This window comes from Triplophysa dalaica, chromosome 8, assembly GCF_015846415.1.
Source record: "Triplophysa dalaica isolate WHDGS20190420 chromosome 8, ASM1584641v1, whole genome shotgun sequence".
Taxonomy (NCBI): domain Eukaryota; kingdom Metazoa; phylum Chordata; class Actinopteri; order Cypriniformes; family Nemacheilidae; genus Triplophysa; species Triplophysa dalaica.
The window spans coordinates 15,902,350-15,925,773 of NC_079549.1; the positions used below are offsets into that span (position 1 = coordinate 15,902,350).

The window sequence follows — 23,424 nt, forward strand, 5'->3', positions numbered from 1 at the left end:
AGCAATGTGGCGTTTTTAGCATCATCTAATGATGAGGTTGCAACCAACGGCTTCCCCCTACCTTTTGAAGCACTACTAAGGCTCTCACAGGACTAAGATGTCGTCACGTTTCGCTTCTTTACCATAGAAGATTTAGGGCTTCTATAGAAACAACATGGAAAATTCCATGCAAGGTGTATGTAGAAAGAAATAGCTCATTCTAAGGTAATAAAAACAAAACGCTTTAATATGTAAGGTCTATATACATCTCTGAAGACATGATAGTTATGTATATTTTATTGAATTTCTGTCAATTGAACCTCCAAAGAAATTACACACAGCACCTTTATATTGTATGGTAATATTAACAATAACTTTTTGTACGTTGATTTACTCATTACATTACTTCCAGTAACTATTTCTAAACTGGATAGAAAAACTATGTGCTGGAAAACATGTTACGTACTTTGCATCACTTTAACACAACAATGAAAATAGTCAATAGTCACATTAAAGAAAGGTTTAAACTATTACTTCTAAAATCCTCAAGAAGTAAAGACACACACAATTTACCCTTTGATTGACAAGGCACACCCACAAGGGTGTGTAACCGCATCCAACAAGTCCTTGTCAGTGTTTAATTGCATTATTTTTTAAGCTTCCGCCACCCACTTCTGCTACAGAGACGCAATGACCACCCTGTCATGTGTGCTACTCCAAGCACACACTCATCCAAAGTGCATTAGAAAAGAGGCACCCCATCTATTCATTAAAATTCATTGTCTCTTGACTTCGGTTCAGACTCACTCAGATGATTCCCAGTGGTTGACTAAGCAGGAACAGTCTTTGCTCCCAAAAATTCCTCTCAAAAAGCTTTTTAATTACGACAAGCGGTGTTGGCATCCATACATCCTGAACTATCCATCCTAATGTCTTCACTTCATCCTTCAGAATGTGCCATTCTTCCATTCTTACTTATTTTATCCCAACAGTGGCTTTTTGTTTTGTCCTTCGAATAGCCTGTGCCTAGGTTCTGCTCATTAGAGAGTTTGGTGAAGTGTGGCAGAGCCCATTCAAGCCGTCCAGCTGTAGAGTCTTTTACCTTCTCCCTGAAAGAATTTGAAGATGCTATTGCTCGTCGCTCTGTTTATCTGGCGGCCTTGGAGGAACAAACAGAGAGACCTCTTCCTATTCTCCCCATGCTTTCGGTCCAAAACGCACCTGTTCGCCGTACCGCTGTTTGCACGAAAAGCCAACTCATTAGAGCCAGAGACCATTGTGGGGCATCTATTAGGAGGAGGTGAAGTGGAAAGGTCCAGACCACTGTGGGCAGCAGGAACCTGAACCTCCATTCTTGCACAGAGGAGCAGGCGTGACCCAGAGCTAGGACAGTTATTAACCACTGCCAGAACCTGGGCTAATTACTGGGGCATTTACTGCACCAATGCTCTCTGCGTTTTGCACAAATATCTATTATGTGGTCAAATCAAGGCTTTGTGGGTCATGCAGCTGTGAGTCAATGTCTGACTTGTTTCAGTCTTGTCAGTTGGAAACAGGATTAGCTCCTATTGAGTTGTCTTTGCTTTACCATAGATTCAGTTCACTAGCCAGCCTCAGTGAATGTTAATTGTCATTGTATAGGTGACCCTTGGATTGTTGGAATTTAGTGGATGAAGCTTGTAAGTAAGCAGGTTAGGCTTCATATGTGGCATTATGGGCACACTGTATGTCGTTTTTTGCCTCTCCCCGACCCCGTGAACTCCCTTCAGGGACGGACCCCCATGCAAACTGACCCTCTTTGGTCGACACTGGCCAGGTGGCGCCTGACAAGCACTGACAAAAACAGGAAGCATGACTCTGGACACAGCAAGCCCCAGTGGGGCTGTCTGATTGGCCGCTGACTCAGCGCTCCTGCCCAGGAAGTCCTGACCCAGGAAGTGTCCAGGGACTTGGACAAGATGGCTGAATAAATAATTTGTGTGGAAGCAATGTTGTAATCACTGATGCAACAGGTGATTTTCCTTGTAAGTCATGTGGGAGGCTTTGGCTAAAAGTAATAATTTAAACGGTTTCATGAGTGTGATTTTCTATGTCCTGCATTGGACGGTAACATTTGGGTTGTTCCAAACCTAACTAGACTAGTGAACCTCTATAAGTAACATCAACACATTGAAAAAAACTTAAGTAAAAACTTAAGTTAATGCATTACTCATGTAGGCCTTAAACTTATTGGGCAAGGCATTATATAGAAATGTACAGATCCATCTTTTATTTGTGTATGTGCACTACCGTTTAAGATTAAGTTCACTTCACTGAAATATATTTTGTGATCTTAAGAATCATTTGCTTAAATATTATAAATAAATTTTGCAGGCCTAAATATAATTGTGAAAACATAACATCTTTCATTAAAAACTAAATGATGAATTGGACTACATAATGAGGAAAAGGCAGAAAAAAGGACCCAGCATTGATGGGAACTTCTTCAATACTGTTTAAAAATCATTTTACTGATAAAATGCAAATTCTGCACATTTTAGGCAAATGCTAGCATACAATAAAATCTAACTTAGCTTTGATTTGTTTTAGTTGTCTTGTCACAACATAATTCTCATCATCACATTACTGTTTTGATGAGTTTTTAATATTCTTCAATCAAGAAAACGTATGAAAAAGGAATGAATAAGAAACCCCAAATCTTTGAACGTTTAATAAATGTAATGTACGTATAATAGTTTAATGTAATGTAGGTGTACTGTATGTATGGATTTGTATTTAAACCTTTGACAAGCACTTTAATCCGAATACAGCACATTGAATTTAAGGTATGCATTTTGTGTGTCCCTGAACATTGAACCCATGACCTTTTTCTCGCCATTTGAACTACCTGAATTTCCAAGCACGTTGTGTGTTGTGTCATCCATCTCCCTCTAGCTGGTGGAACTTTGTATTTTGTATTGTAAACGCGGCATGATTTCAGCTTCCGAGCTGGAGGTCCGAGTCTATTGGCCCCACGTTGCCAGGGTCGCGGTTTTCCCGCACAAACGGGGTATTTTGAAAATGGGTTTGCAGGAAAAATTATGGAGTTGCGTGCGGGTTTTGTGCTACTTTCCTTATATACTGCGGTCGCCAAATGTTTATTTTTAGTCTAAGGATACATGTTAATTGTTGAGATTTTTAATGTGTATTCATTCTCCGATGAATACCTGGCAACTCCCGAACCGGACCCGTTTATAAAAGTGTGCGGAACGAGCGTCCTACAGGCAGGCTAAATAAAGCGGTGGTATTAGACAATGCATCCGAATTATTTTTTTTGTTTAGCCTAGTTAATTCAAGAAATCAGCAGTCTTATAAAGAGGTTGAAATTTTTTGAAAATGCAAAAGTAAAATGACATTTTGTCATATTAGAATGTTAAGTTCAACTTCTGTAGTTATTTTGGTGAAAGAAACTCAAAAGTAATACTGGAGTCATGTAACGTATTACAATTCTGAGACCGTTATATTGCATGGTAAGGGATTACTTTTAAATAACAGTAACAAGTAATCTGTAATGTATTACAGTTTGGAAGTAACTTGCACAACACTGTTTAAAGGTATGTTAACATTTATATTGTGATTATACTGTGAATAGCATAAAAAAAATATAAACAGTACAGTACCATACTATATATACTAATTTAACATAACTTATATATGAGAAAATAATGCATGTTTCATGATTTTCATTTTTCTCCATAAACCATTATAGTCAGTCACCCATTATGTTTGTCACTGGGTTTCGCAAATATTTAACCAAATTTTCCATTTCCTGTAAAAACAGCAAATTTAGAAAATTTGAGGTTTCAGAAGGATAGTGACTTATCTAGTATACGTATCTTATTAATTTCATTATATGACGATTTGCCATTTTTGTTGTTTACCTAAATAGGAAACACTTGAACTAAATCTTATGATTTTTAATACTATAGTGAATTAAATGTTTTTTAGTATGAATGTGTAGTTAGAGCTCATAAAGTAAACTACAACCTCCTGTGGAGTTGTGTTTTTCCTTTTTCTGTGCATATGTGTGATGTGGGCAGGACTGCAGTTTCAAGTGGAGTTTTGTAGGTTTGGCAGCTAAGATGCTACAGAAGGCAGGCACTGCGGTGTGAGGTGGTAAGGCCGAGGGTTGAGAGCAGATGACCCACACTTCTCGGAGGGAGAGAGAAAGCACAGTTCAATGAGTCAAAGGTCGCTCTTTTCCATCTCTCCTATTCTCCACCCACCCTCAAAACCTCTTTCATGTCTTCTACCAACAACTACTTCTCTTCCAAATCATTTCGCAGAAAACGGCACCTGCTGAGCATCTCGTCCTCCTTTGTACAAATTTATGTTGATGTCAGCAATGAAAACAAAACCACATCTCCAAATATTTGTCGAACAGCGGTCCGTCCATTCTCTCTCTCTTCTCTCACCTTTTTCTTTCTCACTTTCCCTGCTCTTTTCTCTTTATTTCATTTATTGATTTATTTTTCCAAAGCCCCAGCCTGGGACGATGCGGCTTTCACACATGATGTGAAATGTTGTTTCTGCAGAGACTATTAACACATATTTGTAAAATCTTTTCTCTGGGATCTAAGCTGCTGAGCAGGATAAACTGGCAGTGATAAACTGTGGAATGTCGAATCTGCTGTGCATTTCACTCTGGCATCATAAAAAAATCTCACAATTTAGGAGACATTTTTATGTTAAAATGTGGGAATTTGTTGTAGACCAGTGGTTCTTCTTAGGCTTCAGGCCCCAGACTTTACAAAGAATTGTTAGTTATACAAAATAAAATAAACCTTCCTTAAAACAAAGCATTTGAATATCTGACTCCGTATTTAAAATATTAACATGAACAAGGATAAACAACATCATAACATTTATGGATTTGGCAACTTGCAGTGCATTCAAGATTGACAATTTTATCTTATTGTGTTTAATTATATTTTAATGTTTCCATATGTTTGCTGAGCAATAATCAAGCTCGTTTGGCTTCAAGAACTTAAAAAAAAGAACATCATTTGTGTGTATGCGAGTGTTTGTTCTTTGCACCAAATATTTGAGGGCAAAAGCTGTGACATGTATGAATACTCTCTTAACAGGTCTTTTGTTGTGTATTGTGTTTAGATTTTCCTTGTGAAAAATATTATCAGCCATCTAGCCTGAACCGTTGACTCACTATGAGCTGCGGTTGTCAAAGGTGTGGTTAACGGCTTAGCTCATGGTCTTGAGCGCTCGGTCACTCGGTCCTCAAAGTAGCCTCGCCTGAAGAGCACTGATAACACGCATTCTGCTCTCCTATTGGCTAATATCCAGAGAACCAGCAATCTTGCACAGAAGAATCTGTACATTAGAGAAAAGGTGGGTTAGGCCGAAATGTGAGGAGGTTTTAAGGTATTAGAGGCAAAGCCAGGATGCCATGCATTTTACCGGCCTGTTGTGGATGACCTTTTCTTCGGCCCTGTACTTTTGTGAAGGATCAGCATTTTTGGTTCATGTGAATCCTCTCTTGCTTTGAAGGGGAGGGGCACAGCAGGGGGACGCTGAAGAGCCCTGAATGTGTATGTGGCAATATGTTTCAAGTGCAGGGTGCATTTTGACCATTTCATATCTAATGTTATCCACGGCGGACATTGGGGGGGTTGGAGGGGGGAATATGTAATCATATTTGTGAGATACCTTGAGCATGTGAGGGTAAGGCTGAAATCATCAGATTCCACACCCCCAGCAGCCTCCTATGGGTTCCCGCTTAAGCAGTGTAAGGTTTGGAATAGAGCCATCTCGGCAGGGTTGGTACGTCTGGCCTCTCCCAAGCCCTCTGCTTCTCTTTCTCAGTCTTTTTCATGTTTCAACTCTAGGATGTTCGGTTCGGGGTTAAAAGATGCATGAAACAAATCATGTACATTCAGTATATCAATGTATACCTTTAATCCAGTCAACCTACTTAGTCATTTATAGTAATGCTTTTTAAACACATAGGCGATTTATTCATTTAATCTATACGTGAAGAGTTTGGTTCCAAAATGAGATAACTCACAAATTTTCAATAATCATGTTTTTTTATTGTGCATTCCAATTAAAATCAATCAAGCTGCAGTTGGTTTGTTTTGATTTAAACCCTAATAAAAAAAAATAATACAGATTAACTAACACAATAAAAACATGACAACATAATAATAAACATGATTCTAGATTTTATTTAACGGAGATATCTAATTTTTTAACCAAACTCTTCACAAATTTATAATTAAAAGGATTTCCTGGGTATCAAATCCATGATGTTGATATCATAAGGCGCATGCTTGACCAACTGAGTAACAGGAAAGCTACAAAATTCAGTGTGTTTGTGTATATGGATGAAACAAAAAAATAAAAATAAATAACGCACAAAGAGCACACCGTTTATCAAGCTATTCGCCAAACCCGCTTGTCCTCTGCAGGGTCGCAGGAGGGCTGGAACCTATCCCAGCATCTCAGGCCGTAGGCAGGAAACACCCTGGACAGATGGCAGATCGCAGCAAAAAGCACACCGTTGCATCCAAATTCTATATTTGAACTTTTAACTGTGTTTTTAAACATGTCAGAACAGATCAGATATTTATAACATGATGTAGTCAGGCAATATGGAGCTGTGGTGCTTCATCCCTGCTGATGGATTAGGAGCGTTTCATTCAATGCAAGTGGCAAGTTAAGAACACATGAATCAGCACAGATATTTATGTGTAACTGTATTTATAATCATTAACATCGAGGCTGGCAATTGATTTAGTGCTTTTGATGTCAGTAGTTGTGGCAGTGAATTTTAATTTTTACAAAAACGATCAATATTATAAGAGTCTTTTCAATAATTAAGACCTAAACGGCTCCTCATAAGATACAGAAACACACACTTATAATTCTATAATAAAAACTTATAATAATAAATGATAATTCACTAATTTTTCATCATTAACCCACTCTAATTTCATCGTTTACTCCAAACCTGTATGACTTTCTTTCCTCTTCAGATAACAGAAGAAGATATTTAGAAAAACTTTGATAACTAAACAACATTGACTTCCCCATTGATTTCCATTGTATAGACACAAAAACACTAAGGCGTTCCTCAACATATCTGTGTTCACATAGATATATACAGGTTTTGACATGAGGTTGATGCAAGTGTCATAATTTAATGAATAAGTGTTATGTCAGTGGTCTTTGAAATATTCATAGGAATTTCAAAACCTATAAGATGTATTTCAAATTTTGAACAACAAACTGCACAGATAATGTTGTCAATAAGCCTATGCAGATAACTTTCGTATGCCATTTGATATTATTCCTTTTTCAGAAAAGCTCCTCTTAACGCAAACTGCCTGTGTAAGAAAGACAATTTATGAGTTCATGTGATTTTATAATATAGATAAATAATTACAGCAAAGTTTGAGTCTTGTGTCTGTTCTTTTCATAGTTAATTAAACTCTTTTTTTCTTAACAACTGTAAAATACATTCAGATATTCTCAAATGTTTCAATGTTTCAATGTTTAAATCAAGTAACCTCAATGTCTCCACATCCTTCTTAAACAAAGTAACGGGAGCATGATTCTAAACAGAAGATGATGAAACAGGCTGATATACGACATGGCTTCACCTCTTCCCCCACAGTTAACATGATGCTGCTCTCTGATTGGTCAGCACCAGAGGGTCACGCTTTACATGTCCAGCAAATACAGATGCACGTAAAGGTGTCCTGACTATTTGTTTGTGTGCTAGATCTCAAACAATACCTCTTACATTAAAAACAATCTTAGATTCATGCAAAATCATGACAGTAAGGAAATTCATTCACATTTTTCAAAGTTTCATTGTCTCGGATATGACAATGCAGTGTAGTATGAGCATTCTCCAATGGTTTCTATAACTCTTATTTTCATTCAAACCTCTAAAAATGAGATGCTACTAAACCATGTTGTCTGTTCAGTCAGAGCAGGCTGGTCAGAGCGAGAGCGTGCGAGTGAGACGCAGTGGGGATTCTGGGTGACACAGATAAGACAGCGTGCAGGAATCCCCAGCCTGGCAGAGATACACTCTATGAAGCCATCTCTACTCTTCTGACAGTACCAATAATCTTGTCTTTTTTTACCTTTAGTCTTAATAATCTAATGAAACATTATAATTTTACGATTTTAACATGTCAAGGTAAAATATGGACACAACACATACAATGCCATTCCATCTACAGAATATGACCAATGCAAATAAATCAATCGAATGTTATGATATTTAGTCTTGCATTTGTTTTAAGATTATTAAGAAAATGATTTTATCTATTTTATGGATACGTTTTAAATTCTCTTTTCACCTTGCATTAAGCTACAGTGATCTATCTTCCAACAGGCAGACTTGATGACACTATAAAGTGATGCTAAAAGCTAAATGGGTTGAAAGGTCACATCTGATAATGTTTGGTTTATGCAGGACGAAGCAAATTTGATTTTGCCTCTCTTGTGCCATCAACTCTTCATCCTGATTGGTCAGTAGGAGAGGAGACATCATACTTTAAGCCTCCTTTGGCATTCGTGCAATGACAAAAAGAAAAATAAACAAAACATCTTTAAACATTATAATGTTATTCTTATAAATGTTACCACTTCCGTCATGTTCCTTTTTAATAGATTTGATGAGGCATTGAGAAAGTGCCTTATTCTTAGGAAAGGGCTCATTGACCTTAAAGATCCAGTCAGTGTGTAATTTCTAGAGGATTGACAGAAATGCAATATAATATACATTACTATGTCTTCATAGGTGTACAGAGAGATTACATAATGAAGCGTTATTACCTTAGAATGAGCTATTTCTATACGCCGCAGATCCCCTTGCATGGAATTCGCCATGTTGTTTCTACAGTAGCCATCTGAACAGACAAACTGCTCTTCAGAGCGCATTTCGTAAATACGTTATCTCCTTCGCCATCGGCAAATAACCGAAAACGTGCTGACATATTTGTCCTGTGTCAGTTGCCGTAGTGCTTCGAAAGGGTGGGGGCCAGATTTTGCAACCTCACCACTAGATGCCGCTAAAATCTCCACATTGCTCCTTTAATGTGTTCCGCCACAACAGTGATCTGAAAGAGAAAACATCTATAAAAATCAGTTTACAATCCAACACTTTTTGGAATACAGCTGAGCTTGCATAGCTGGTAGCATCCGCGACCATGTAAAAATTTGGGCCTAAATGTTATAGGCACCCGTATTCATATTCGCATACACATATTGCATGCGCGTGCGTATGTTTGGTGTTGCTGTGTGTGTATGCATAAAGCGGAAACACTAAAAAGCCTTCTGGGTATCAGGAGGCAGAGCTTTAAGGTATGATATGTTAATAAAATGTGTCAAAATGTCTGCTTCCCATTCTCTCTTTATAAACAAACTTGCGGCATGAACTGAGCTAATTAGCGCGCCCATCTGCTCACTTGAGCAAACTTAGTGATACATACCAGAGAAACTGTAAAAAGACAAGCTCAGTTTTTCCCGGCAGATGACAAGTGTTATAAATTGCAGTTTGTTTTCCGTCTGCTCTCTTTTCTTTTCTCTTTCCACCCCTGACATTATTCATTCAATTATTTCCTTAGCATTGCCGTGTCTTATGTGTCATGTGTGTATGTTACACTGCTGTAATGAGGACTTGCATGTACACACGCGCACGCAAACAGCTTTAATTTAATGCTCCGAAACTGTCAAGCTTTTCCTAATCATTTTGGTCTCCGATCTCTTTTAAGGAAGTGGGCGTTTGGCTGCATGCGTTTGCCAATTTGCCCGGTTTGCGGGGCGCTTGTGGTTTTGTGGGGAGAAGAGAGGAGGGGAATATGAAGATGGAGATCGGTATTCCCCAAACAGCATTATGCAAAGCTGTTAGCAACAATTAACTCGTAGCACGTTGATTGCGGCGGGGCCAGGTCCCAGCCATTGTGCGAGCTAAGCACTGTGGTGGTGAGCTTGGAGCAGAGGGGGGGAGAGATACAGGAAGATCCATCTGTTCTTCCTGCTCCCCTTCACTGATGGAAGACTACGCTAATCTGGTTACTTGTCAGGACAGGTTAGTGAAAGCAGGCAAACGGAGGAAGCTATAGAGCTAAACTGGTTGGCAGCTGCTGGCAGGGAGGTGTCCTCTCCCAGACTCGAGAGTGTTAGATTTGGCACTGGCTGCTTGCAATCAGCTCAGCCATAGACAAGCCAGCCTGTTACCAAAGGAATACCAGCGCTGGTTTTGCTGCCACAGTTTTGTGTGATCTTGCAAAGACCCGTTTGAGAATTCTTTAGTGTTTACTCGCATGAATACGCACATCTATGTACTTGTGCAGATCAAGGTTCTGTTTTTTTTGTATCATAGATCTATAGAAGTACAGTTATGGATCTTTGTGGTATTGACTTTTCACAACATATGCACAACACAATTTTAAAAGAGGATCCTAAAGACATTATGGATAACATTACAGAACACACAGTTAAAGATATATTTTTTCTTTGTGTGAAATCTTTCCCTCTCTCTCCAAAAAGTTGCTTTTTCCAGTCAAATTATTTGGCTTTGTAAATTTTCAACATATTTTTATATACAATTAAAATATATTATAAGGGAAATTAATGGGCAGCTGACTGCCTTACCTACAGTCTTAATGGAGCATAAAGTTTAATGGCCACATATGAACTAGTCTGTACATAAAGATAGAAGCTGTCAAACAGGTAAAAAAGGCTATTATATTGCGGACTGCATATGTAAACAGGTAGATCAAAACACACACAAATCTCAATGTGACGCAATGAAAATCAATGAAAACATCCTTAATTTCATTTCAAAAGATTGTCTATTCTTCCTCTTAAATAAACTTTGCTCATATATAGATTATAAAAACATAAAAGTTGATGAAATAAGACAACAGTTTCCCAAAATTTTGTAAACTATATAAGTGGATTTTATATAAATATACTGTATATATATTAGTGGTGGGCATAGATTAATTTTTTTAATCTAGATTAATCTAGATTAATTCCAAGATTAATCTAGATTAATCTAGATTAAAATGGCTCATTTGAATTCTGCCAAAGGCATTCAGAATGTGTGCTACCCAAATAATGACTAAAAGTAAGTCTTTGAGAACGGGTGTCTAAAGCCAGGTGGCGCATTAGACCAGGGGCTCATCTACTGTTTCCAAAATGCATCACAAACTGCTTGAGAAAGCTGTTCTACTATGATAATTGGTGATGAAAATTAAATTATGTTCAATAAAATGAACTTGTGACTCCTGAGATAAGCGCAGGCCCCCCGTGACCCGAGGTAGTTCGGATAAGCGGTAGAAAATGGATGGATGGAAAATGAACTTGTGTTTACTTCCGCATTAGCTAAGGGATTCTTTGCGTTTAGGTGGTACTTGAGACTGGAAGAGCTCCTACAGTACATTTACATTTAGTCATTTAGCAGACGCTTTTATCCAAAGCGACTTACAAAGAGTGAGGGAGCAACAAGCGATATGTCATACAGGAGCCATAATACATTAGATCTCAATACAAAGTTACTGATTTTAACTAAAGCTAGATCAGTACCTGTTGAGAGAAAGTGTTTTTTTTAAACCAATTCCGCATTGCACAAGGTGCAAACAACCTTAGTCTTGTCGATGTTTCCATTGGGAAGCTTTTTTAAAATTAATATTCCCTGAAGCAAACCCGGCGGCTTCATAGCTGCATCCATGTTAGCACGTCACGTTTGATGCGGTAATTTCACAGTAACGTTATGTTGTGTTCAGACCAAACGCGAATGGCGTGTCAAGCGCGAGTGATTTATATGTTAATGCAAAGAGCCAATAGACCTACTTGCTGCGCGAATCGCGCGAATGAAGCCCTGCTTATGAGATGATGAGGCGACTTCCGCTTCCGCGAATGACGCGAATCACGCGAGTTGAAAAATCTCGTTCTCGCTCCGTACAGTGCAGTTAAGCTGGTATACATCCGCGCTAAAATATCAAGGTGAAAGTCATCATAGCTTGCGTAGTATAGACCCAGCTCCCAACCCAACTTTGAGAATAGATTAACGGCGACAATATTTTTAACGCGCGATAATAGTCTCACCGCTTTAACGCCGTTAACGCCGTTAACGGCCCACCACTAATATATATATTGTTTGGCCTTTTGCGCCTTTTTATGGACAGGACAGTGGAGAGTGAGACAGAAAATAATGGGATGAGAGAGAGGGAATCTGAAGCCGGGAAAGGACCACAAGCCGGGACTCGAACTCGGGTCGCCGGAAGTGCTGCTGCACAATATGTCAGCGCACAGTCCACTGGAACACCTGGTGCTGATCGAATCATTTTTGGCATAATGATTAAAAAAACGTGCTCACCTGTTCCAGTCGGACCTGTTGATTTAATAAAAAGTTCTTCAAATCAAAACTGTACAAATAAAGAGACCTAAATGGAGAAAAGTTACAAAGACATCAATAATTACTTTAAAGTAGTCTCAGGATTCTACACCTAAAAACTGAAAGGTACAAATCATCCATACTAACACATTCTATGGTATGATTCCCATTTACAATCAGGAAATTATTGTAGGTTGATACTTTCAGCTGAAATTGAAAGCAACAGGGGTAATTTCAAGTCAAATTGGGCTATTTTAGGATGCCTGCATCAAAAAGGACCAAACATTCTGAGGTCACCCTTTGTATGAAGTGCAAATTCACAAATAATGTACGTGTTGGTAGCATTTTGCAGTGTGCCTGTATTTTGTAGACTTGGCATCATCTTCTTGACCTGAACAAAATCACTCGTGAACATTTTGAGAAACTATACACCTAAAGCAAAGCACTCAAAGCTGTCATAAGATATGATAAAATATTTATGCAAACAGCATTTTTAATTTTCTGAATGTTTGCATACACCACAATGCCTTGTTCCTGCTTTATTTGAAGTCAATGAAAATAAGGACAAATTGTCATGTAGTATTTGCGGTTGAGTAAAAAAGAGAGAGTTTGTGAAGCAGAACCATTTTGCAATATGCTTCATATATTTCCTGCCTTGTTCATTGATGTTGTCTCTGAAACTGCACACTCATCTCAATCCAGATTTGGCAGAGAAATGAATGGTCACACGTACATTTATACTCTCACTCACTCTCTCCATCTGTAGCTAATGGAGCCTCTTGTCAAATAATGGATGTGGCTGATGACTGAACCCTCCGGAAGTCTCTGTTTCAATCAGTTATTTCAACCCGCCCACTTATGTGGTCTACATTAGGACCACCAAAACATTTTTATTTAATTAAACAGCCTCCCTGCCCTCCCTAAAAAAACATCATACTGCATCCTGTTGGCTTTAGATGTTGATCATCTCTGCAAGCAATTTAGGGCTGTAATGATTTTGTGACTTGTTACGCTAATTACAATGGCCTTCCCAGTCTGTGAGAGCTAGTTGTGGATTTATTAGTCACTGGCTGAGAGGGAGCAAAAAGCAAAGAGGCAGCGGTAATTAATCCTGTTAACCAAGGATAATTGGGCAAAAAATAGACCCTGCCAATGGCTTCAGGTACAAGGAGTGGCAGTTAACCCTGGTTCCTGTGTTTTATTAAACAGTTAACATTTCCTCTGCTTACTACTTCCTCTCACGGGTCTGTCCGTGTTCCTTGAGTGTCAGGACCGCAGGCATTGCCACCTTCGGCAAGACACACGTAGTATTATCCAATGGTATGTGCAGTATTTCCTGTGTGTGCCTTTATAGAGCCCTGAGCTCATCTGAAGAATATTAAAACAGTAGGTCAAATCATATAACAAAAGTCATCTGTTCAGAGGACGCTAACTATTCAATTTTACACCGTCAGTGTTGAGTGTCAAGATTAACCTCCAGCGGAACTCCCGAGGACGTCCATTGTTCTAATTTGGATCGTAAATGATCAATTTCCTTCCTGTGATATAATTTAGTGTCTAAAGATGGACTTTTTTGTTTCCCTTTTTTAAACAAAAAAGGCAAAGACTCTTCACAAAGAAAACAGCTTGATGCAAAGTCCAGTTTTCTGATGATAAGGCCTGAAGTGGCCGGTATCCTTAATTATTTAGTTTTTATCTTGTCTTGAGTGGGCATGAGACCAGGAGCAGACAGTAAAATGAATAGCAGACACTTCAGTGAAGTGATAGATAACATCTGGCTCTAAAATGTTCCTCACACTTTCCCTTTTTAGCAATATCTCCTGGTAAGAAAGCTTATTTTTTAAATTAAAAATTGTTTGATATGAATTCTGGCAAATTTCTGACGTATGTTTTTGAATAATTTAAAAGTGGAATTGGAAACTTTTTCAGTGTGCAAGGGAGAACTTTAACAATAGCCATAAGTTTCAATGTCAGTACTAAATATAACTTAACAAGAATTTTATAAGAAACAAACAGAATATGACAGTTTTGTTTTGCTGCGATTGTGCTTTTAAAGGGCACGGGCAAAGGCGCCTTGATGCATTCTGTCACCTGAGGTCACATTCACTCCCAAAGAGAACAACCATAAGGTGACAGACCTTTGTTAATTGCACTGGAAAATAATTAAATGGATGAACTAATTCCCCAATATGTATGTGAGTCCAACTTAATTAAAGAAACAAACTCAAATCAACCTTCAGCAAGAAAAAAAAGAAGGTGTATACTCAGCGTGAACTTGTCTAGCCCCTTAGCGTCCCGCAGGAGGTAGTTTTAACATCTTAAGTATGTTTATCGTCACTGTCATATATAGCATAGAAGGCAAGGACATCCACAAAGAAGAGGCCAAAAGTAAAGGCAGGTTAGAGCGCTTGACATTCCCCCTCTGAAGTAAAACCCCCATTAATTACACCATTTAAATAAATAATTTCCTTGATTTGTTTGCCTCTCATCTCCCACCTTCCCCCCCATCCTTTATTTATTCATTTTATTTTCTTCTCCTTTCTTAGAGATTTTCACCATATGGTTGCAGATCAAGTAATGTCAAACATTTTGCCCTTGCAAGTTTTTGCAATTTGCAGTTTTCAAACGTGAGACCTGTTGAAGGCGCAAGTGATAATGGACGTGCTCTACCCCCTACCGCCTCTGTCCCACCATATCTTTCTTCAATTAATGCTACAGCGGGAGCTTCGTGTAATAACACTTGCGCTTGTGGTCTGTCCATGTGAAGGGGGGGACTGATATAGGTGGTGTGGAAAGATGGAAAGTGAGAGAGCGAGCACATTGATGTGAGGGATACAAAGTGAGAGAGAAAGTAGGTGGGTTAAAAAGGAAAAAAACTAATTAAAATGCCACTGTTGTGCGCACATGTGAACGTTGCGTGTTAGCTGTGTGCAGCGGAGAGCTTATTTCGTGTTTTGTGGCTGTGAAAGCGCGCAAAGCTTTGTCTATCATTATTGCTTTGAGCAATCATGGTGATGCCAGCACAGTGGTTGCGTTGACAGCTGTAATTATGTATCTCCATGGTGATCACTTTTGGCCTGTCATGGAGGCCAGGCTTAGCTCCTCCCTCTCTGGCATTTAATCAGATTGGGCTGTCACTTGTCAGGTGGACGGCGGCTGGTTGGGGCGTAGTGTGTGTTTGCGTGACTCTGTTTGTGTTTAGAAGTGTGCATGTGTGTGCGACGTAGGAGGGGGTCTCTCGTATGTCTCAGCTCCTGTGCCGAAAACCAGTGAAGAATGTTTAATTACATGCAGCAGTGCTCTTTTTCGGAGTCTGCACCCCCCGGGCCGGTCAGTCGTCTTTCATCCTGCGCCTCCTCCACAGGCCAGTTCGGCTGTAAGCTGTCTTTTATGCGCCTCACACAGGGAGTTACTGTGTCCTCCTCTGCTCTGAGAAGACAAGCAGAGGAAAGAAAAGGCAACAATCCCTCTTTTTGCCCTCATCTAACAGTAAAAGGTGGTTATTTTTCTTATTCTTGCATTGAGTAATACTAAAATATTCTATATTATGTTTTTATATGTATATATATATATATAATATATTCAAATTATAGAGCAACAACATAAACAAACACTATGTGGCACAAACTTAAACTGTTGAGAAGTTTGAATTTAATTCACTAAAATTAATATACAATAAAAATATGAATATTAAATGTAAATTAAAATAATAAATTGTTATATTATAACCAGACACCGACTGGAGCTACTTAACACCAAGAGCGTAGTCCAATGAAACTCTTTACGGTAATATTATAGATGCTTTCAGAAGCAGCAACAATGTAAACAAACATTTTGTGGCACAAACTTAACTTCAGGTAAATCAAAAACTTTTGATTAGTTTTAAAGGGATAGTTCACCAAAAAATGAAAATTCTGTCATCATTTACTCACTCTCTAGTTGTTCCAAACCTGTATAATTTTTTTTGCTTGATTGAACAGCTAGAAAGATATTTAGATAGTTGCAACCAAACAGTTCTTGGACCCATGGAGTACCATAGGAATAAAAACAATGTCAAAAGCTGTCCTACAATCTTCATAATATCTTATTTTGTGTTAAACAGAACAAAAAAAATACATAAAGTATTTATTACTATGGTAGTCAATGAAGCCCAAGAACTGTTGTGCTATTAGCATTCTTTCAAATATATTTCTCTGTGTTCATTAGAACAAAGACATTTATACAGATTTGGAACTCGAAGGTTAGTAAATGATGACAGAACTTTTTTATTTTAGGTGAACTATCCCTTTAGTTTAATTCAATACAATTAATATACAAAATAAAAAATTATGCAAGTTAGTATTAATGTAAATTAAATATATATATATAAATATGTATTTTGCGCCTTGCCTTTGTGTCCGAAGAAGCTATAGTGATATATTATAATCACAGTTTTGTTAAATCAAAAATGTATAACTTTGAATTTTTTATTATTTTAAGTTAATAAATTATAGATGTTTTATATGATATGATACATTTTTTATAAATATATTTAAAAAGGGAGCTTATTTCTGAATAGGCATTTGACATTAATTTAACACCATAATTTTGCATGCTAAAAGCTATTTGTTTTCAAACTAACTTAAAAAAATGTTTTTTTATGAAGCATAATTATTCATCTGGATTGTTTTGATGTCATTAGATTACACAATTTATTTACCTCAAATAAGGCGCTGTCACTTTAAATATATGTAACGAGAAGGAAGTGAGATCGAGTTTTGACTGGAGCCATGTTTAAAAGATGGTAAGTTTTCTCATTTAACATTAACTTTGTTTTTTGGCTGCTTGAAGTTCTGTTCTGTAATCATAGTGAGTGCAAAACCAAGCAAAGTGTTTGTTTATCCTATTTACCGTAAGGTCATTGACTTTGCAATGTGGAAGAGGCCACAATCTTTATCGGGACATGTGGTGATATGCAGCAGCCATTTCATTTAAAATTTTCCACCCCATAACAAATTTATGTACATAATATAGTATTTTCAAGGTCTACAAGATATCATGAAGCTGCCAATACTGTGAGACCCTCATAACCCTCTTCGTGCCCCCGACAGGAAATACGCTTGTTTTTATTGCGCCTCCTCGTCCTTTAATGTGTAAGATGAAAGCGAATTGTGCTTTTTATGGTTTGCAAATTCATATTTAAGGAAAAAGGAAAACATAAACGCATTGTTGTCGGACTTGCTTTTGAATTTTGATTCATTTATAGTCTCTTATTTATGCACTTCCTGAAACTTTAAAAAAGACGGTCCCCAACTGCGTCTTTGTAAATTGTTTTCCTTTTCACTGCACCTGGTTTTATGCAAACACTATTTTACTATGCATATGATGTCTGCATTCCTTTAAAATGCATTGCATAGATTTTTATTTAACTTGTCAGCTTGCTTTTTTGTAGAATGTCTGAGAAAGGGCATATGTACAGCTGGCTTTCACATTTTCAGGATGTCATATAGGTTCACATAGTTCATCTAGTTGAGCATGGCACTAACAATGCAAAGGTTATGGGTTTAATCCCAAGCTGATAAAAACTTACGTTGAATACACTTGAACTCATTTCATGTTTATACTGTATACAAAAAGCAATATAAATGTACTTAATATGCATCTTTAGTATTTGGATTGTTGTTGCGGCTGTATATGTGATGATGATTCATCATGACATCCAGGAGGCAGCAGGTACGAAGTGCATCTCTGTATTCCACTAATAAGACGTCATCTATAGGATTAAGTGTGCCAGGTTTGGCTTCTTTAATGCTACATCAAAGACCCAATCAAATACAGCAGAGCATTGCTGTGTGACTTTTGGCTATATCTCAGTCAAGAACAGCTAAATGAAATATTTATGTGCTTTTTCATATTTTGTTCATTTAGACCCACACATGGTCCTTAGTAATTGTTCTGCTACTTTGGTCACATTTAACTGCAATATAAAATATGGATTAATGCTATATGTTGTTGCCTGGGAGTGGGTAGCCTTTACTCTCGGTTGGATCTCAAAGACATCTACATTTGATAGACAGCCCAGAAACGTCAACTCCTCGTTGGGGGTGAGATAAGTGTTAATGGATCAAAAGTGATTCTTTTACTTTTTTCTTGTTTACCATGTATCTATCTGTAAGGAGCCTAATTCTGATTCAGTGGCTGTCCTCAAGGTGCTTCCCAACAAACATGGCAGCCATTCAGTTGGACAAGAGGACTTCATTTGAGTCTTGCAATGTGAACGTACCTGCTATGTTAAATTACACAGAACTAAACAACGTTGGGACCACGTTGTCTACAATACTGTAAGTGTCTTGCATATATTTTTTTTACCTTTGGATTTTTTTTGCAGGTTGACATCCATCTAGATCAAAATGTCTGAAAAGCCATTAATGCCCTGCTTGGATGAGGTGTGTGATAAGCTCTCCAGAGATTTGATCAATCAAGGTAAGCTTAAGATTTCACTGAAAAGTTACTTATTTCATTCTTGCGAGCAATATAGATGCGCAGTGACAGTCAGATGTGGTGAGGACTGTGAGCATATGGTCTAATGATTGAAACCTGTTCTAATCAAATTATGTTTTTGAGTCACGTTGGAATAAAGCGAAGGAATAATTGAGGGAAAGCGATGTAGAGCATTGTTGATTCAAGTCTGACACACAGCAGATTCGAGTGAAATTGAAAAGATACCTGGCACAGTATATAGAGTCTCGGTTACTTGGAGTCTGGCGCTAAATATATAATTATTTTGCTGTCGGTAAGTGGTCCAAATTCCTGGTGTGTGGGGGGGATGGAAATTAAGATAAAATGGCTGGAACAGGTTCTAATTAACAAATTGAACATAATTTATCCGATTAACAAAAAAAATGAAATTTGAAAATACTTGCATTCATTAGCCTGAATGAAAGTGTGCCTAATTAAAAAGTAAGACGGTAGAAGTAAGCAGCACTTAACAGATCTATAGATAGAAAAATGCTACAAAGAAAAAACACGTCTTGTCTAAATTACAGGGTTTTCACAAGAGCTTTTATGATGCTTGTCAATTGCTATCAGTTGCCCTCACGGTTACATGATAATGGTGACATTTTCCACATCCCTTCATTTCCAGTATTATTATTATGCTGTGGCGCGTTTCCCGCATGCTTTTAAATTCACCGGTAGCGTTTGCCGTTCATCGATAATCATAAGCATCCGTTTCAGGTCATGTAAAATGACTCTTGTCTAACGGCATTCGGTAAAAAGAGTTTATAAGCGGAGATGTTGTCCTTTTTAACTGCTAAGATAATGAAGTACTGTGGGATCTGACTTCCGGGCCAGGCAGGGCAGGTTGGAGTAGGTTCGGCCCAGCGCAGGGAACTGCAGTGTGGGCCAGGGCGCCATGGCAGGTGCCTGTGTCAGCAGTAATGCCGGCCAAGGGGAGAGGTCAATCTCACACCTCCAGCAGGTGGGACACGAGCTTGCATTAATGATGCTTACAGTGAGATAGCTGCAGTGTCAGGGGGAGAGGAAAGCATCGAGCCAGGTGTCTCATCTTGCTCTGAGACTGAGGACAACACAGGTTTCTAAATTAGGAACATATAGTTGATGAAGCTGTTGGGTTGGTGAAGGATTTCATTTAGTTTTAAGCTTAACTGCCTTATTTACATGCCATAATATACTGTTTGTTTTATATGATGCACAAAGAATATTACATTTCATTTTTCATTAGACTTTTGATATAATTAAATTAGTAGACATTGGTGGGCGCAGTAGATGTGCTGTAGGCGTGTATAGTTTGGTATTTCTACACAGGAAAAATTCTACAACAACAAGTCTATGTGCAACATTTTTAGCTATTTTTGGTATTGCTATTGCAGCATCATGCTGTGAGTGTGTGCAGTGTGTTAGCAAAAGTGATAAAATTATACGTGCGGCCGGATGCATTTCCAAAATTAGGTCAAAAATAACTTCTAAAGACGCAGAGCTTGCTTGCTATTAGGCCATCCGGCTGGACATGAACTGTTCTCTTGAACTTTCACATGAAATTTAGTGTAAAGTGTTACATTGTATCATTATGTTTATTAGTGTTTCTCTCAACCTCAGTTGTCTATTATAAGACGGTCAGTTCTGGTTCTTGATTCTGAATGGTTGAACCGAGTTCTAAGCCTTTATAACGAACACCGATTTATAACTGCTGACCGGATTACATAGCATAAATATAACATTGTTTACTTTATTTTATGAAACCTTGCTACGGATATGGAATAACCGTTTTATAAAAGCAATAAGTTTGATGCTTTATCGATCTTCTGCTAACCCATCACTAATGCTCAAGTTCTTCAACTGGATATAATTTAAAGGTGCTGTGTGTATAATTTTGGAGGATCTGTTGACAGAAATGCAATATAATATCCATACAGTATATATGTCTTCAGAGGTGACCTTACATAATGAAGCGTAATGTTTTTATTACCTTAGAATGAGCTATTGCTATCTACATACACCGCAGGTCCCTTACATGGAATTGGCCATGTTGATTCTACAGTATCCCTTAACGGACAAACTGCTTTAAAGAGCGTGTTTCGTAAATATGTAAGTTCCTTCCGCAAAGAAGTGGAAACGTGACGACAAATTGGTTCTGTGCCAGCCACGTAGTGCTTCGAACAGCGGCGGGGTTGGAGTGAGCAGTTGGTTGCAGTTTGCAACCTCACCGCTAGATGCTAGTAAATTTCATACACTCTTACATTAATATTATTTGTCACTTTAATAAAGTTACAAAAGATGGGGAGAAACAGAACAGTCTGGTAGTATTTCATTGTTACAATTAACCCTTCTTGCCCTTTCTCTTGCTCTCTACAACATTTTTTCTCTCCTATTAGATGACTCGTATGTCTCTTGTCCAATCCTCCAGTGACCGCATCTGGTCTGAAATGTACCGAAAGGGGGACATCTCCCATCGCTTCCATTTCTCTCTGAGATCAGGAGAATTTGTAGGCCCCTTTTGATCCTTTCAGTACGCTTGGGTTTAATGTCTGGCCAGTGTTTTTCAAGCAGCAGGTAGTCACAGGGAAGCTGTTCTAAGGTCATCACTCTTTTGTGTCACTGTTATTCACACACAGATGGAGACCTTTGAACTTTAACATAGGTCATTTTAAAAATGTATTATTGTATCGATTTATGTTATAGTTGGGAATAATCTTTGGGCAGATTTTAAAGAGGCAGATGAGAAATATAATGGTAGGGTTTGTTTGAGATATAGTATTTTTTAAAACTACGTACCCCTCGACCATGTTATACTTTCTCTGCGTTTTATAGCATTTTGAAGTGTGTATTTTGTGGTACACACAATTTATTGTTACTCGAGCAAAACATGTTTTTTTGGGGGGTGTCTGAGGGCAGACATTTTGGCAAGAGTCCAGCTAATTCCAGACAGGTTTGATCTCCCTGTTATGGCTTTTTTACATGCTATATTAGAGTAATAGCAGGGTGCCACAGACAGTCTGTGGACAAGCTACACTCACAAAAGCATCTTAACATATGAGAGATGAGATCTGAACAAGGAAATCGTAATCGTACAGCACATCACACGTATAGGCGTCTATGCATGTATAATTTTTTTTCATTGGCCATGAAATAATGAGACTATCGCTATTGCCATGGGATTAAATGCTTATTCTTTATTTCGAGGGAATATAGCAGTTGTGGATGAACCTTGAGCTCATTAGGGTTCTTTTACATCAAAGACAAACTAAACATTTAACCTTTGCCGTACCAATTGTGCCGTGTGACGTTGGGAATACCTTGTAATTGGAATAGGTTCTTCTGTCAATGATAAATCAGCGCAGTGGGTACAAAGCAAAAGACTTCATAGCGTCTTTGAACAGTGAATTTTGAATTTGTTAATGAAATGTATTGAATGGTATTGCTGTTATCAATAGTTTGTTATACAATATTGAGTAGTATACAGTGTAAAATTTGTTTGTGATCCAAGATTACTGTATTCTATGGACACTACGTATACCTGACCTCTTTTTAGAATTTTTTCTACAGGGTGGTCCCTTCTTGGCTTTGTAATGACCTAGTATCTAGTTCAGGGTGCATTAGGCTAACTTCATACCTCATTTGATGTCAGGTCTGTTTATGTGATCAATTGGTTGAGTGAAGTCGCCAGATTCTTTCATCAGGCGTCCACTCACAGAAGGTGGTAAGGACAGAGCTCCGGGCTCAAACCTATCTGCTTTCATGGTGTCTGTCTCTCAGCTGACTTCAAAACTGTGTTTATGTTCACACAAAGACGGTGGAAGGTTCTATAGATCATTAACCACACAGCAATATATCCAATAGCTGTCCACACGTGTAGGTTGTAACTTGTATGTGGCCACAGGTACAGTATCAGTAACAAGAACCTGTGAGATTGTTAACTCAGTGTGGTGAAGTCTACTTTGATAGATGTACTGAAGATGTCACCAGGACCTGAGAGAGACCATGGAGCTGTGAACAGTTTAGCTGTGGTCAGAACTGATCGATCTATGATATTTATATTAGATTAGACATATTTATGTATTTAACTCCCATGAATCTGTTTACGTTGTGTTCTTTAAATAGTTAATGGATGGTTTCACTCGGTGATAAGCAGGGTTGAATGTTCACAGAGAGCATGAAAGCTTGAGGGCAGATGATCTGTTGATATTGTTTAATCATGTTGTCTCAGCTGAAATTCTGATGCGCTTCAGCTGTGGTTTTCAGCTTTTAATATTTATTAGAAGTGGACAGCGGTGGAAAGCTGAGAAAGTGCCTCTTTACTCTCAAATTGAATCAGTGTGGAATGCGCATCACTTTGTAGTGTTTCATTGTACCTCGAGGCATTGTGCACTTACTCGGCTTACTATGTTTATTTGATGTATCTGCCTGGCTGTTTGTAATCTTAATGTTCGCATTGAGGTTGTTTAAGGAGATTTTTACATCTTATAGCTAGACTGGGTCATATATGAAGATATAACCGGGTTTAAGTGTCTCTGGTAAAGGGGTAGTTAACC

The 23,424-nt window shown here is 38.1% G+C and overlaps 1 long non-coding RNA gene across 2 annotated transcripts in view; it reads left to right on the top strand.

The window, feature by feature from the left end:
• Window positions 1-23,424, top strand: part of LOC130427671 (uncharacterized) — a 108,219-nt gene that overhangs the window by 29,374 nt on the left and 55,421 nt on the right. For both annotated transcript variants that reach the window (XR_008907333.1, XR_008907334.1), the window contains exon 4: window positions 18,762-18,856. This is a non-coding gene — a long non-coding RNA (uncharacterized LOC130427671). The remainder of the gene's footprint in view (window positions 1-18,761; window positions 18,857-23,424) is intronic.